At 39.1% G+C, this 14,128-nt stretch overlaps 1 protein-coding gene across 1 annotated transcript in view; it reads right to left on the reverse strand.

Annotated features, from left to right (window-relative positions):
• Positions 1-3,913: 3,913 nt before the first annotated feature.
• LOC126162982 (phosphatidylinositol N-acetylglucosaminyltransferase subunit Q) overlaps positions 3,914-14,128 on the reverse strand; it is a 92,175-nt gene continuing 81,960 nt past the window's right edge. The window contains exon 8 of the mRNA XM_049919838.1: positions 3,914-4,185. The gene's annotated coding sequence lies outside the window, so the exon portion shown is untranslated. The remainder of the gene's footprint in view (positions 4,186-14,128) is intronic.

The raw sequence follows: 14,128 nt of genomic DNA on the forward strand, positions 1-14,128 counted from the left end.
ATCACACATAGAACTTGAGACACACCATATTGGGTTTTGTTGAAGCCCATATTTGATGGGTTTTATTCAAGTATTTATAAACATGTTCTTGGTACAGTTTTTTGTAATAAAATGTCAGTTAATGACATATCAGAGAGGTTATGGCAGTATAGTGAATACAGTCAAGAACCGGGAGTTATGTGGGAGTTCATGGGTTCGCGTCCTGCAGTCTCCAAATTTCTTTTATTCACCTTCATATTTTCGAAATGTTTGTGGAAATTTTTTATTTATTTAATAGAAACATGTTCTGTAATATCTGACATTATTTGTATATAAGAGCTCTATTTCTCAGGAGAGAATTTGTACCATTGTGTGAACATGCTGGGTAATATGGGCCAATGAAGATTGTTTTCTTCATCACTGCTTGATTTGATCACAATTCAGCATTTATTTATTCATTCGAAAATCACAGAACAAGACACGTGACATCACAGAAACATCACTCTTTCGTCGTGCGACCTCATAAATGCTGCGTATCGAGAACACATGAAACATTAAACATGTTAGGTGAACTAAAAATATGAAAAACATTAAGAATGCAGTGAAGGTATCATTCACAGCATTAAACATCTCTGCAAAACACATCTTTTAGCGCAATTTGTTGTGACAAAGTGTCAGGAAATGTTACATTAGCATATAAATATGCTATCTATAGATTTTATCTTGGAGTTAGCTTTTAGTGTTCTTTAGCAGTTGATAGAAAATACAATGTGTAAACTTTTGGCTATAGTGTGATATTGACCCGCCCCACAAATCTAGGTTTCTTCCATTCAATAAATGTCACAGCCTTCCCCAATATCAAAGCCAGAAGGTATGCATCTTTTGAACTGTACCATACCCAAAAGAAGTGATGAAATACAATCTTTTCCTTGAGTGTAAAGACTTGTTTCTATCAGGCAATAATTATTTAGTGCAGTGGGCACACTGTACACTGTGTGACAGAAATAATAAATATATGTGAAACTGGTGTGAGGCACACCATGCGGCCAAGGCAGATGCACTGCTAGTACAAACTTGGCAATGAAAGAGTTAAACCAGGCAGATCCTAGTCCAAAAAATATTATTTGAGTTCTTCAGTAAATTTCTAGTGCAATATGTCAGAATTGTTTAAAATTACTCAAAAATTCCATACATTTTTTGCCAGATTATCACTTCTACATCGCCATCTACAACATCCTTAACTGAATGATTGCCTCTCATATGAAGATTGCACCTTGACCCATATGCCGATGCATAAGCCATGTGTGCAGCTTGTGTCCTCAACAATTATTTCATACTCATGGTGTCAGTGATTTAGACTTCGTGATAAAGGTCCCTCAGAACTACAGACACCTTGGCACAAATGGGCTTACTTCCTCACAGCCAATTTCTACTCATGTCTCCTATAAGCCAACCTCATCTTTAGCCAGCCCTTTTTCCCTATATGCCAGGTGCTATTTATTGACAAAACTTCTCTCATTGAATAGGTTATTATTTTTTTGTCATTTCAGTCTGACATATTTTATGAAATCAAGGGTTTTCCAACAGTATATCTTCTCTCATATTTTCAAATAATGGAAAATTCAGGATGGACTGTAACAATATTATGAGAAGGAAAGTTGCTACTCACAATATAGCGGAGATGCTTAGTTGCAGACAGGCACAACAAAAAGACTCTCACAACTTAAGCTTTCGGCCACTGTCCTTCATCAACAATAGACACACACACACACACACACACACACACACACACACACACAAACCCAACTCACACACATGACTGCCGTATCAGGCAACTGAAATTAGTGGTTGGACAAGCTATAGCTGCCTAAATGTTTTACAATACATATTGATAATCACCTGTGGCAATGACTGAACACTACTAATGCTAATTAAATGATAAATCTCCACATGTAGCATTGGCACATTTGTCAGCGACAAACAATCATAACATTTCTAGAGATTAAATATTATTTAAATATGGATTGAGCAACTGTCTAAAACTGCTTTTGTGACAAGACTAGTGTTTATTCCATTGATAATAGGCCAACAGGAATTTAGAGACATTAGCACTGTGGCTTTGCTATTTTCATAAAAATGGTGTTGGCAACAATACTGACAACCATTGTTTTCACACTTGGCTCTATTGTCAGAGTGCTAGTGTTTTACACGTGGTGTGTTTCAGTTTTAAGTGCAAGCTTATTTTCATTTATTCAGTTAAAATTAGGAGTAAGGCAGTATTCAAGCTGTTGGTTTTGGAAAAGTTAGGCTTATCTGCTCATGCAATTACTGCAGGTATCTGAATCTATCAGGCAATTCTCTTTATATTGCTTTTAATCTGAAATAAATTACAGAATTTTAAAAAACGGTGAAGTACTCTTACTTTCACTGTTATTTAAAACTTCCCTTATTCATGTAAAATATTTTTGTAGGTATTTTAATTATTTATTTCCAGGATAAAGTGGGTTCATGCGCATAAATCTGATGCATAGAACTGATCAGAAAATTTAAATGTAATGAAAAATTTGTGAAAGACCAAGAGAAGATAAGAAAACCAATAGGTAGCTACTTTTTGCCAACAGCTAGTCCAGATCCTGGGCAATGGCCACATCTATTTAATAAGAGCAATAAAGATAAAATTGTTAGAATGGACATTTCAAATACTGACCTATAACAGTTCGATAGTGAGTAGACAAACGAAGTAGAAAATTTACCAAGCATCACTTCTATTGCAAATGCTCTAACAACAAATTTGAAGTAAGAAAGAGCCTGGTTAGTGTGTCATCAATGTAGGAAAAGATAAATTGCTACTTACTGTAAAGAAGACACAATAAGTTACAGACAGGCACAATTAAAAGACACTTACACAAAGGTTTGGGTCACAGCCTTTATCAACAAAAGAGAAAACTGAGAATCACACACCATTCACACACACTTGCTCAGCGCACTTCACGCACATATGACCAGCAGCTCTTGGCAGTCATGTGTTCGTGAGGTGTGCTAGCCTGTATGTATGAATGATGTACTTCTCTGTTTCTCTTTTTCTGATGAAGTCTGTGCCCAAAAGCTTTGTGTAAGTGTCTTTTAATTGTGCCTGTCTGCAACTTAATGTGTCTTGTTTATAGTAAGTAGCAATTTATCTTTTCCTACATTGTTGGTATTCCTATGTGGAGTTTCCATTGTTCGATTGGTTATTGTGGAGTGACAGCCAGAAAAATTCTGTTGCACACACACAACTTGGAAAGAGCTATACTCCATTCTTCCTGCTCACAAGAATGTTGCTTAGAAATTAGCATTGAGATGTTACGAACAAAGCCTAGTCGGTAGCATTCCATGTTCCAGAAACTGTTGTTGAAACAGACTTTTTATGTGAGCTGTAAAAAAGAATTTTTGTATGTTACTATCTTTTTAGTCGCACGAAAGTTGTCTTTCAGGGGAAGTAGCCACTAGTTAGGAGAGCCAGATAATGGTAACTTCGTGGGCTTAACTGAGTTTTTGGCTGAAAATGACTGTTTTTTTAGAGAATATACAATTTATGTTAAAAAGTCTTGAAAAATACAAAAAGATAGCTCACTATTTATCTCAAAGAGCACTGAATGAGCTTTTACCTGTGTGTGGGGACAATATATTTAAGACAATCTAAGAAGAAAGGTAGAAAGCTGTTTCCCTCCCTCCCCCCCCCCCCCCCCCCCCCCACGTATTTGTGATGTTACTCCAGATGTGTCTTAGATGGAACAGAATATTCTGATTTTAAGGTATTTTTTTTAACAAGAAGGAAAATAAATGGGAAATTTATAAGAGGTTTCGGGAATATTTTGATTTGCAGAAAAAGACTTGTGATGCAATTAGTAATGCTATCATAGCTGTATTTAATAAAAATGAAACTGATTTACAGCCCTGTTGTAGTCAGTGATTTGATAATGGATCAAATATGGCAGGGCAAATGAAAAGTGTGCAAGAAAAAGTTAGAGACATTATCCATGGCAGCTTTTTCTCCATGTGCAGTTCATACTCGGAACTTCATAGGATTGCATGCCACAAGAAGTAATGAAGTAATCAGCATATTCTTCAGCTGTCGGCACCAGCTGTACAATTTCTTTTGTGCCAGCCCATGGTGATGGAAAGGATTATTAAAATGCACTGGCAGTCAGTCTCTTCATGGCCTTTCTGAAACAAAAATTAAGGAAGTGAAATTTACAGCAGAAAAATTACCAGTATAGAAGCTCTAAAATACACAAAAAGTCAGTACAGTTTGTCTCATGTTGGAATAGCAGAAATAAAGGGTTAATCAATTATTTCTCCAAATTTGAAACATTGATTCACTTGAATGGATCATATAAAGTATGAAGTCTGATTCTGAAGCCAAAAGATTTTTCCCTTGACACTGAAATGAAAAGTGTTGAAGATCTTATAACTGCCATACATAATAATGTAATAGCTCTATGGTTTAAATTCTTAATCAGAGTTAAAAGAGGCTACTAAAATTGGGAATGAGACAGTTTTTTTTTTTCAAAAAAGAAAGAAAGCAAAAGGAAAGCTTTCATTGATGAATCTGGTGTGGGCAGCAGTAGAGAATGTGACAAACTCCCAGATGAAACTGAAGAAGAACAGTTTCAAAAAGAGGTTTTTGAGATAGTCAGAGACAAGATTGTTTCTCAGATGGGTTCATGGTATGAAGAAATGAGGATATTTGTGCAACTTTTGATCAGAATAAATACAACACTGGATGGAAGTGATATGATTGAGAAATTAATGAAAACTTATTCTGATGACCTGAGTGATAATCTTATCAAAGAACTACAAATGTTTAAGTCACTGAGTGTAACTACTTTTTTCAATATGACAAAGACAACAGAAAACAAAGGGCTTCCATTTCTTTTTTGCATAATTAATTTGATTTCATTTATAAGTTGATGTTACAAGCTGTGCTTTACGAACTTTGTTTTGCACTCAGGATTTTCATTACCCTACCAGTGACTTCCAAGTGAGAGAGGGTTTAGTAAATTAGCATTAATCAAAAATCATTTAAGATCAACTTTTAGGCTACGCTACGAGAAACTTCATCATCTAGCACTGTTATCAATGATCATGAACTTGCTTCTAAAATAGCTTCAGTGATGTAGTGGATAACTTCATCAGCTGCATGAATAGAAGATTCAGTGTTCCATCTGCAGCTGCCCGAAATTGTTCAGCTGACACTTACCACCAAACTTTCTACAGAAAGATAACATTATGCTGCAAAAGTTTTTCACTAAATGTTACGTTAAAACAAACAATGGAAACTCCAGGTTAGAATATCAACAATATTAGGAAAAGGACTGATTGCTACTCACCAAAAAGATTATCCACTGAGCTGCAGATAGGCACAATTAAAAGACTGTTACACATTGCAGCTTTTGGTCAAAGCCTTCTTCAGCAAAAGAAAACACACACACATTCACACAAGCAAACACGCATGCACAAATGACTGCTACCACCAGCAGCTCCGACCAGACATCAGCAGGTTGAATAACTTATAGAGGTCGTGTCCAAGATGCTCCTCCAGGTGCTGGAGAGCAAGAGATTCAATTTCATAGATGCGTTGTATTAACAGGGATTGCACAGTAGCAGTATCTTGTGGAGAGGCACAGGTTGTTCTGTGTTGCCTGTGCCAGGGAGATGTATTTTTGCAGTACCAGGTGTGTGAGGGTCAGGGGCAGGTAGAATCTGAAAAGATTGTCATTATGAAAGAAGAGGTGGAATCCAGAGAAAGGAATTTTTGTGGTTATGCCATTGGAGGAGGATTTCAGTATGTAAAGATAAGCAAAAAAATGCAGAGACAGGTAAAAAGACACACTAACACATAAAACATGCACAAATGTGTGAAACTATGCACAAATATGCACAAGTACATTAAAAACATACAGAAATGCTGGAGAAAAGGAACAGATGAGGTATGGAAGTATGCATATGTTGGGATAAGGGAAGAGAGGGAGGAAGAGAGATCAGTCACTTCAAGGATCACAAGTTCATGCAGCATGTGTAGGTGTGGAAAATAAAACACTACATTACACAAGGATGAGGGAGGAAGTACATCTACATACATACAGCACAAGTCACCATTTGGTGCATGGCAGAGGGTAGCAGGTACCACTACTAGACGTTTCCTTCCCTGTTGCAGTCGCAAATAGAGCAAGGGAAAAATGACTACCTAAAAGCCTCAGTATGAGACCTAATTTCTCACAACTTATCTTTGTGGCCCTTTTGTGAAATGTATGTTGGTGGCAGTGGAATTGTTCTCCGGCCTCCATAATACTTGAGGGCTGATCGAACTTACCAGTAACGAATCTAGCAGTTTGCCTCTGAAAAGCTTCATTATCTTCCTTTACACTGATGTGCTGGGAATCCCAAACACTCAAAAAGAATGGGTTGTACTAGTGTCCTTTCCTACTACCTACTCATTCCATTTCATACTGCTTTGCAAGATGACATCTAGATATTTAATCGATGTGAGATTGTGGTGGTAAGCTCCTATGGGACCAAACTGCTGAGGTCTTTGGTCCCTAGGCTTACACACTACTTAACCTAACCTACACTAAGGACAACACACACACACACACACACACACACACACACACACACACACACATGCCCGAGGGAACCTCCGATGAGGGAGCCGGGCGAACCTTGGCAAGGCACCTCAGACCACATGACTACCCCACGTGACTAATTGATGTGACTTTGTCAAGCAGCACACTACTAATGTTGTATTCAAATGTTACATAATTGTTTTTTCCCACTTACCCACATTAAATTAGATTTTCCTACATTTAGAGGAAGTTACCATTCATCAAACGAACAACAAATTTTGTCTTAAGTCATTTTGTATGCTCCTACAGTAACTCAACAGCACCTTCCCATACACCAAGCATCATCAGCAAAAAGCCTCCTGGGGCACACCTGGAAATACCCTTGTCTCTAATAAAACACTCAATGTCGAGGACAATGTATTGTGTTCTATTACTTAAAAAGCAATCACATATCTGGGAACTAATCTGTATGCTTAGACTTTTCTCAACAGTCTGCTGTGGGGCACCACATCAGATGCCTTCCAAAAATCTAGGAATATGGAATCTGCCTGTTGTGCTCCATCCATGGTTTGTAGTGAATCATGTGAGAAAAAGGCAAGCTGAATTTCACATCAGTGGTACTTTCTAAATCTGTGCTGATTTCATTTACATCTACATCTACCTGTATACTCCGCAAGTCACTATACAATATGTGATGGGCGGGGGGGGGGGGGGGGGGGGGGTACGTGGTACCACTACTAGCCATTTCCTTTCTTCTTCCAATCAGAAACAGAGCAAGAGAAAAACGTTTGTTTATATGCCTCCATATGAGCCCTAATTCCACAAATCTTATCTTCACGGGCCTTACGTGAGATTTATTCTGGTGGCAATAGAATTATTCTGCTGGTCAGCTTCAGATGCCAGTTTTCTAAATTTTGTCAACAGTGTTCCTCGAAATGATCATCGCCTTCCCTCTAGGAATTCTGATTTGAGTTCCTGAAGCATCTCCGCAACACTATCACATTATTCGAACCTACCAGTAACGAACCTAGCACCCCACCTCTGAATTGCTCCAGTGTCTTCCATTAATATGGCCTGGTGTGGATTTCAAACACTTGAGCAGTATTCAAGAATAGGTCACATTAACGTCCTATATGTTGTCTCCTTTACAGGTGAATCACACTTTCCGAAAATTCTCCCAATAAAATGAAGCCAACCATTCGCCTTCCTACCACAATACTTGTGTGATAATTCCGTTTCACTCTCTTTGCAACATTTACGTTCAGATATTTAACCAACATGACCATGTCAAGATGAGACACTACTAACACTGTATCCAAACGTTATGGGTTTGTTTTTCCTATTCATCCAAATTCATTTACATTTTTTCTGTATTTAGAGCTAGCTGCTAAACATCACACCAACCAGAAATTTTGTCTAAGTAATCTTGTATCCTCCAATAGACACTCAATGACAACACCTTCCCATAAACCACAGCAGCACCATCAGCAAACAACTTCAAACTGCTGCTTACCCTGTCTGTAATATCATTTATGCATATATAAAATATACATCAGCAATACCCTTCTCTCTCATGAACACCCACCTTAGAGGACAAGTTACTGGGTTCTATTACTTCAGAAGTCTTCAACCCACTCATATATCTGGGAACCTATTCTGTATATTCATACCTTCATTAACAGTCTGCAGTGGGGCTCCACGTCAAATGCTTTTCTGAAATCTAGAAATATGGAATTTACCTCTTGCCCTTCATCCACAGTTCAAAGTATATCATGTGAGAAAGGGTAAGCTGAGTTTTGCACAAGCGATGCTTGCAAAAATCATGCTGATTTATGAACATAAGAGTCTTGATATCAAGGAAATTTATTATATTTGAACTGAGACTATATTCAAGGATTCTGCAGCAGACCGATGTTAGGGACATTGGTCTGCAATTTTGTGGGTACGTTCTTTTACCTTTCTTGTATACATGAGTAACTTGCACTTTTTTCAGTTGCTTGGGGCTTTGCACTGGGTGAGAGATTCATGATAAACTCAAGTTAAGCAAAGGGCCAATACCATAGAGCCCTCTTTGTAAAATGGCATTGGTAATGAATCAGTACCAGGTGACTAATTTGTTTACAATTCTTTCAGTTGTTTCTCTACACCAGGGATGCTTATTACTATCATGTTCATAATAGTAATTAGCTTGATGGCGAAATGACAGTTTGTTTGTACAATTCTCATATGTGAACAATATCTTGAATGCAAAATTTAAAACTTTGGCTTCCATCTTGCCATCTTCAACTGCCACACTAACTAGTCAATGAGTGACTGGGTGGAATCCTTGGACACACTTACCAATTTTATGTGTTGTTGTTGTGGTCTTCAGTCCTGAGACTGGTTTGATGCAGCTCTCCATGCTACTCTATCCTGTGCAAGCTTCTTCATCTCCCAGTACCTACTGCAACCTACATCCTTCTGAATCTGCTTAGTGTATTGATCTCTTGGTCTCCCTCTACGATTTTTACCCTCCACGCTGCCCTCCAAAGCTAAATTTGTGATCCCTCGATGCCTCAGAACATGTCCTACCAACCGATCCCTTCTTCTAGTCAAGTTGTGCCACAAACTTCTCTTCTCCCCAATCCTATTCAATACCTCCTCATTAGTTACGTGATCTACCCACCTTATCTTCAGCATTCTTCTGTAGCACCACATTTCGAAAGCTTCTATTCTCTTCTTGTCCAAACTAGTTATCGTCCATGTCTCACTTCCATACATGGCTACACTCCATACAAATACTTTCAGAAACGATTTCCTGACACTTAAATCTATATTCGATGTTAACAAATTTCTCTTCTTGAGAAACGCTTTCCTTGCCATTGCCAGTCTACATTTTATATCCTCTCTACTTCGACCATCATCGGTTATTTTACTCCCTAAATAGCAAAACTCCTTTACTACTTTAAGTGTCTCATTTCCTAATCTAATTCCCTCAGCATCACCCGACTTAATCTGACTACATTCCATTATCCTCGTTTTGCTTTTGTTGATGTTCATCTTATATCCTCCTTTCAAGACACTGTCCATTCCGTTCAACTGCTCTTCCAAGTCCTTTGCTGTCTCTGACAGAATTACAATGTCATCGGCGAACCTCAGAGTTTTTACTTCTTCTCCATGAATTTTAATACCTACTCCGAATTTTTCTTTTGTTTCCTTTACTGCTTGCTCAATATACAGATTGAATAACATCGGGGAGAGGCTACAACCCTGTCTCACTCCTTTCCCAACCACTGCTTCCCTTTCATGTCCCTCGACTCTTATAACTGCCATCTGGTTTCTGTACAAATTGTAAATAGCCTTTCGCTCCCTGTATTTTACCCCTGCCATCTTCAGAATTTGAAAGAGAGTATTCCAGTCAACATTGTCAAAAGCTTTCTCTAAGTCTACAAATGCTAGAAATGTAGGTTTGCCTTTTCTTAATCTTTCTTCCAAGATAAGTCGTAAGGTCAGTATTGCCTCACGTGTTCCAACATTTCTACGGAATCCAAACTGATCTTCCCCGAGGTCGGCTTCTACCAGTTTTTCCATTCGTCTGTAAAGAATTCGCGTTAGTATTTTGCAGCTGTGACTTATTAAACTGATAGTTCGGTAACTTTCACATCTGTCAACACCTGCTTTCTTTGGGATTGGAATTATTATATTCTTCTTAAAGTCTGAGGGTATTTCGCCTGTCTCATACATCGTGCTCACCAGATGGTAGAGTTTTGTCATGACTGGGTCTCCCGAGGCCATCAGTAGTTCTAATGGAATGTTGTCTACTCCCGGGGCCTTGTTTTGACTCAGGTCTTTCAGTGCTCTGTCAAACTCTTCACGCAGTATCTTATCTCCCATTTCATCTTCATCTACATCCTCTTCCATTTCCATAATATTGTCCTCAAGTACATCGCCCTTGTATAAACCCTCTATATACTCCTTCCACCTTTCTGCTTTCCCTTCTTTGCTTAGAACTGGGTTGCCATCTGAGCTCTTGATATTCATACAAGTGGTTCTCTTCTCTCCAAAGGTCTCTTTAATTTTCCTGTAGGCAGTATCTATCTTACCCCTAGTGAGACAAGCCTCTACATCCTTACATTTGTCCTCTAGCCATCCCTGCTTAGCCATTTTGCACTTCCTGTCGATTTCATTTTTGAGACGTTTGTATTCCTTTTTGCCTGCTTCATTTACTGCATTTTTATATTTTCTCCTTTCATCAATTAAATTCAATATTTCTTCTGTTACCCAAGGATTTCTATTAGCCCGCGTCTTTTTACCTACTTGATCCTCTGCTGCCTTCACCACTTCATCCCTCAGAGCTACCCATTCTTCTTCTACTGTATTTCTTTCCCCCATTCCTGTCAATTGTTCCCTAATGCTCTCCCTGAAACTCTCTACAACCTCTGGTTCTTTCAGTTTATCCAGGTCCCATCTCCTTAAATTCCCACCTTTTTGCAGTTTCTTCAGTTTCAATCTGCAGTTCATAACCAATAGATTGTGGTCAGAATCTACATCTGCCCCAGGAAATGTCTTACAATTTAAAACCTGGTTCCTAAATCTCTGTCTTACCATTATATAATCTATCTGAAACCTGTCAGTATCTCCAGGCTTCTTCCATGTATACAGCCTCCTTTCATGATTCTTGAACCAAGTGTTAGTTATAATTAAGTTATGCTCTGTGCAAAATTCTACAAGGCGGCTTCCTCTTTCATTCCTTCCCCCCAATCCATATTCACCTACTATGTTTCCTTCTCTCCCTTTTCCTACTGACGAATTCCAGTCACCCATGACTATTAAATTTTCGTCTCCCTTCACTACCTGAATAATTTCTTTTATCTCGTCATACATTTCATCTATTTCTTCATCATCTGCAGAGCTAGTTGGCATATAAACTTGTACTACTGTAGTAGGCATGGGCTTTGTGTCTATCTTGGCCACAATAATGCGTTCACTATGCTGTTTGTAGTAGCTAACCCGCACTCCTATTTTTTTATTCATTATTAAACCTACTCCTGCATTACCCCTATTTGATTTTGTATTTATAACCCTGTAATCACCTGACCAAAAGTCTTGTTCCTCCTGCCACCGAACTTCACTAATTCCCACTATATCTAACTTTAACCTATCCATCTCCCTTTTTAAATTTTCTAACCTACCTGCCCGATTAAGTGATCTGACATTCCACGCTCCGATCCGTAGAACGCCAGTTTTCTTTCTCCTGATAACGACGTCCTCTTGAGTAGTCCCCGCCCGGAGATCCGAATGGGGGACTATTTTACCTCCGGAATATTTTACCCAAGAGGACGACATCATCATTTAATCATACAGTAGGAATGGAATTTTCTCGGTTCACGGCCAGATCTTTTGCTAAGGTATGACAATGGTAGTTGTATGCTTCGTGCATAGATTCAAAGATGCAAAAATCTTTACTAAACCCTGTCTGCTATCTTTTGTGCATTATCTTTTGAACGGAAAGTGCAACAGCCTTCACTTCCTCAGTATTTTCCAAATTTTGTTGTTAAACCATGATGGGTCTTTTCCGTCCTCAGTCCATTTACTAGTCACATAGTTCTCCAGACCACGATTTACAATCTGTTTAAACTTTATGTATAATTCCTCTATGCCTGTCTTACTTGAACTAAGTGATGTAAATCATTTTCTAAGTGAGATGCTGACAACAGCTTATCTGCTCATTCTTTCCAGCAGAAACATTCTCCTAAACTTCTTGACTGTTTACTAACTTTTGTAACCATAGTAACTATGATGACATCATGATCATTAATCTCTGTCTGTATACTGGTGCTGCTGATAAAAGTCCAGCCTGTTCATAGCTATCAGGTCTAAGATATTTCCATAGCATGTCGACTGCCAAACTAGCTGCTCAATACAGTTTTTGGAAAACATATTCAAATGTACTTTGCAAGACTGTCTATCTGTGCCCCTCTGCAAATGAATCCATAGATATCCTAGTCTATACTCAGTAGGTTTGAAGTTGCCTCCAACTAGTATTGCATGATCTGGGTATTTATGCACTACTGACCATAGACTTTCTTTGAATGACTCTAGAACTATCACAGTGGAAATAGGTGGCCAGTAAAAACATCCAACAATTAACTTGATTTCATCTAGACCTGTCATACCCGACCAGATAACTTCACTGTCACACCCAGCTTCAACTTCAAAAGAGGGAAAATTTTTATAACTGCAATGAACAGTCCCCCTCCTACAGCATTCTAATCTGTCTTTGTGATAAATGTTTCATGACTTGCTAATCTCGGAGCTTTCTACTTTGGGTTCGAGCCAGCTCTCAGGCCCTAGGATAATACGAGTGGGAGAACTTCCCTGGAGGGCAGTAAATTCGGGAGCTTTGTTACGAGTAACTTCAACAATTTATTGATAAAATTTTGAGAGTTGAAGTGTCTTTACCCTGAATATGATTTGACTTCCCAATATGAATATCGACTAACGAGTGTTCATCAGAGCACCTCAAACTACCAACTAGCCTAAAAAACTCCTTTGTGTGCTCCCCAAGTACACTGCTATCTGAGTATCTGCTTCCTTTGTGCAGTGCATCCCTGACCTATCACGGAGAGTCCTACAAATCCCCAGCCAAAAATGCAGGCTCAGAAATCTGCAGACAAGACTGTCACAAAGTCGACATAGCCTTTGGCTGAGACCCTACATTTAGCTCCAAATCAAAGGATCCCAGTCAACTCTGGGAACAATTACACAAATTGCAAGCTCTGCTTGCACGCTGTGCATGAGGTCAGCAGCCTGGGGGGGCCTCTGAACCCATGAAACTTGCATCAGTGGTTCCTATATGAACAAAAACTTGCAGACAATTGCATCCTGCATGCTCGATAGCTGCAGGCAAGGCCGCCTCCACATCTCGGATTAGGGCCCTCAACAGATGTACCAAGTGCTTATTGGTTTCCGTTCCATCCCTGAATGCTATCTTCCTAAGAGGCTCCATAATACATCTAACGTTGGAACTCCCAATAACTAACAAACTGCTACTACCTGCTCAGACCCTACTGAAGTCATCGCCACCAGTTCACTAACAGGATGACTTGGTGAGGGCGGATGGCCAGCCTCCACATTGGCTCTCCATCTCAAGCATGTTTCATCCATAGTCCAGAGACACCTGGGATCTCCCATGAGACATGCCACATTCTCCATCACTGCTACACCCCTTGGCTGCAGACTGAAGGTGGCTGACAGCAGCCAGAAGTGCATTCAGCTGCTCATGAACTGCAGCCAGCTCCTCCTGCGTCCACACAAAGTATGCACACATCCTAGCCATGCTATCAAGACTAAGTGCAGAAGTAAACTATAAAAGCTGATACAAACTGAGATGTGCAACTTTCTAACATCCTTGTGTCACCAATGGATGCTGATACCTCAATGTTCTGTGTAGTTGGCTGTTTGTGAACAGAAGCTTTTCTGTCTCAAGGAAATTTATTATATCCAAACTTAGAATGTGTTCAAGAATTGTACGGCAAACTGATGGTAAGGTAACTGGTCTG

This window comes from Schistocerca cancellata, chromosome 2, assembly GCF_023864275.1.
Source record: "Schistocerca cancellata isolate TAMUIC-IGC-003103 chromosome 2, iqSchCanc2.1, whole genome shotgun sequence".
NCBI classification, from domain to species: domain Eukaryota; kingdom Metazoa; phylum Arthropoda; class Insecta; order Orthoptera; family Acrididae; genus Schistocerca; species Schistocerca cancellata.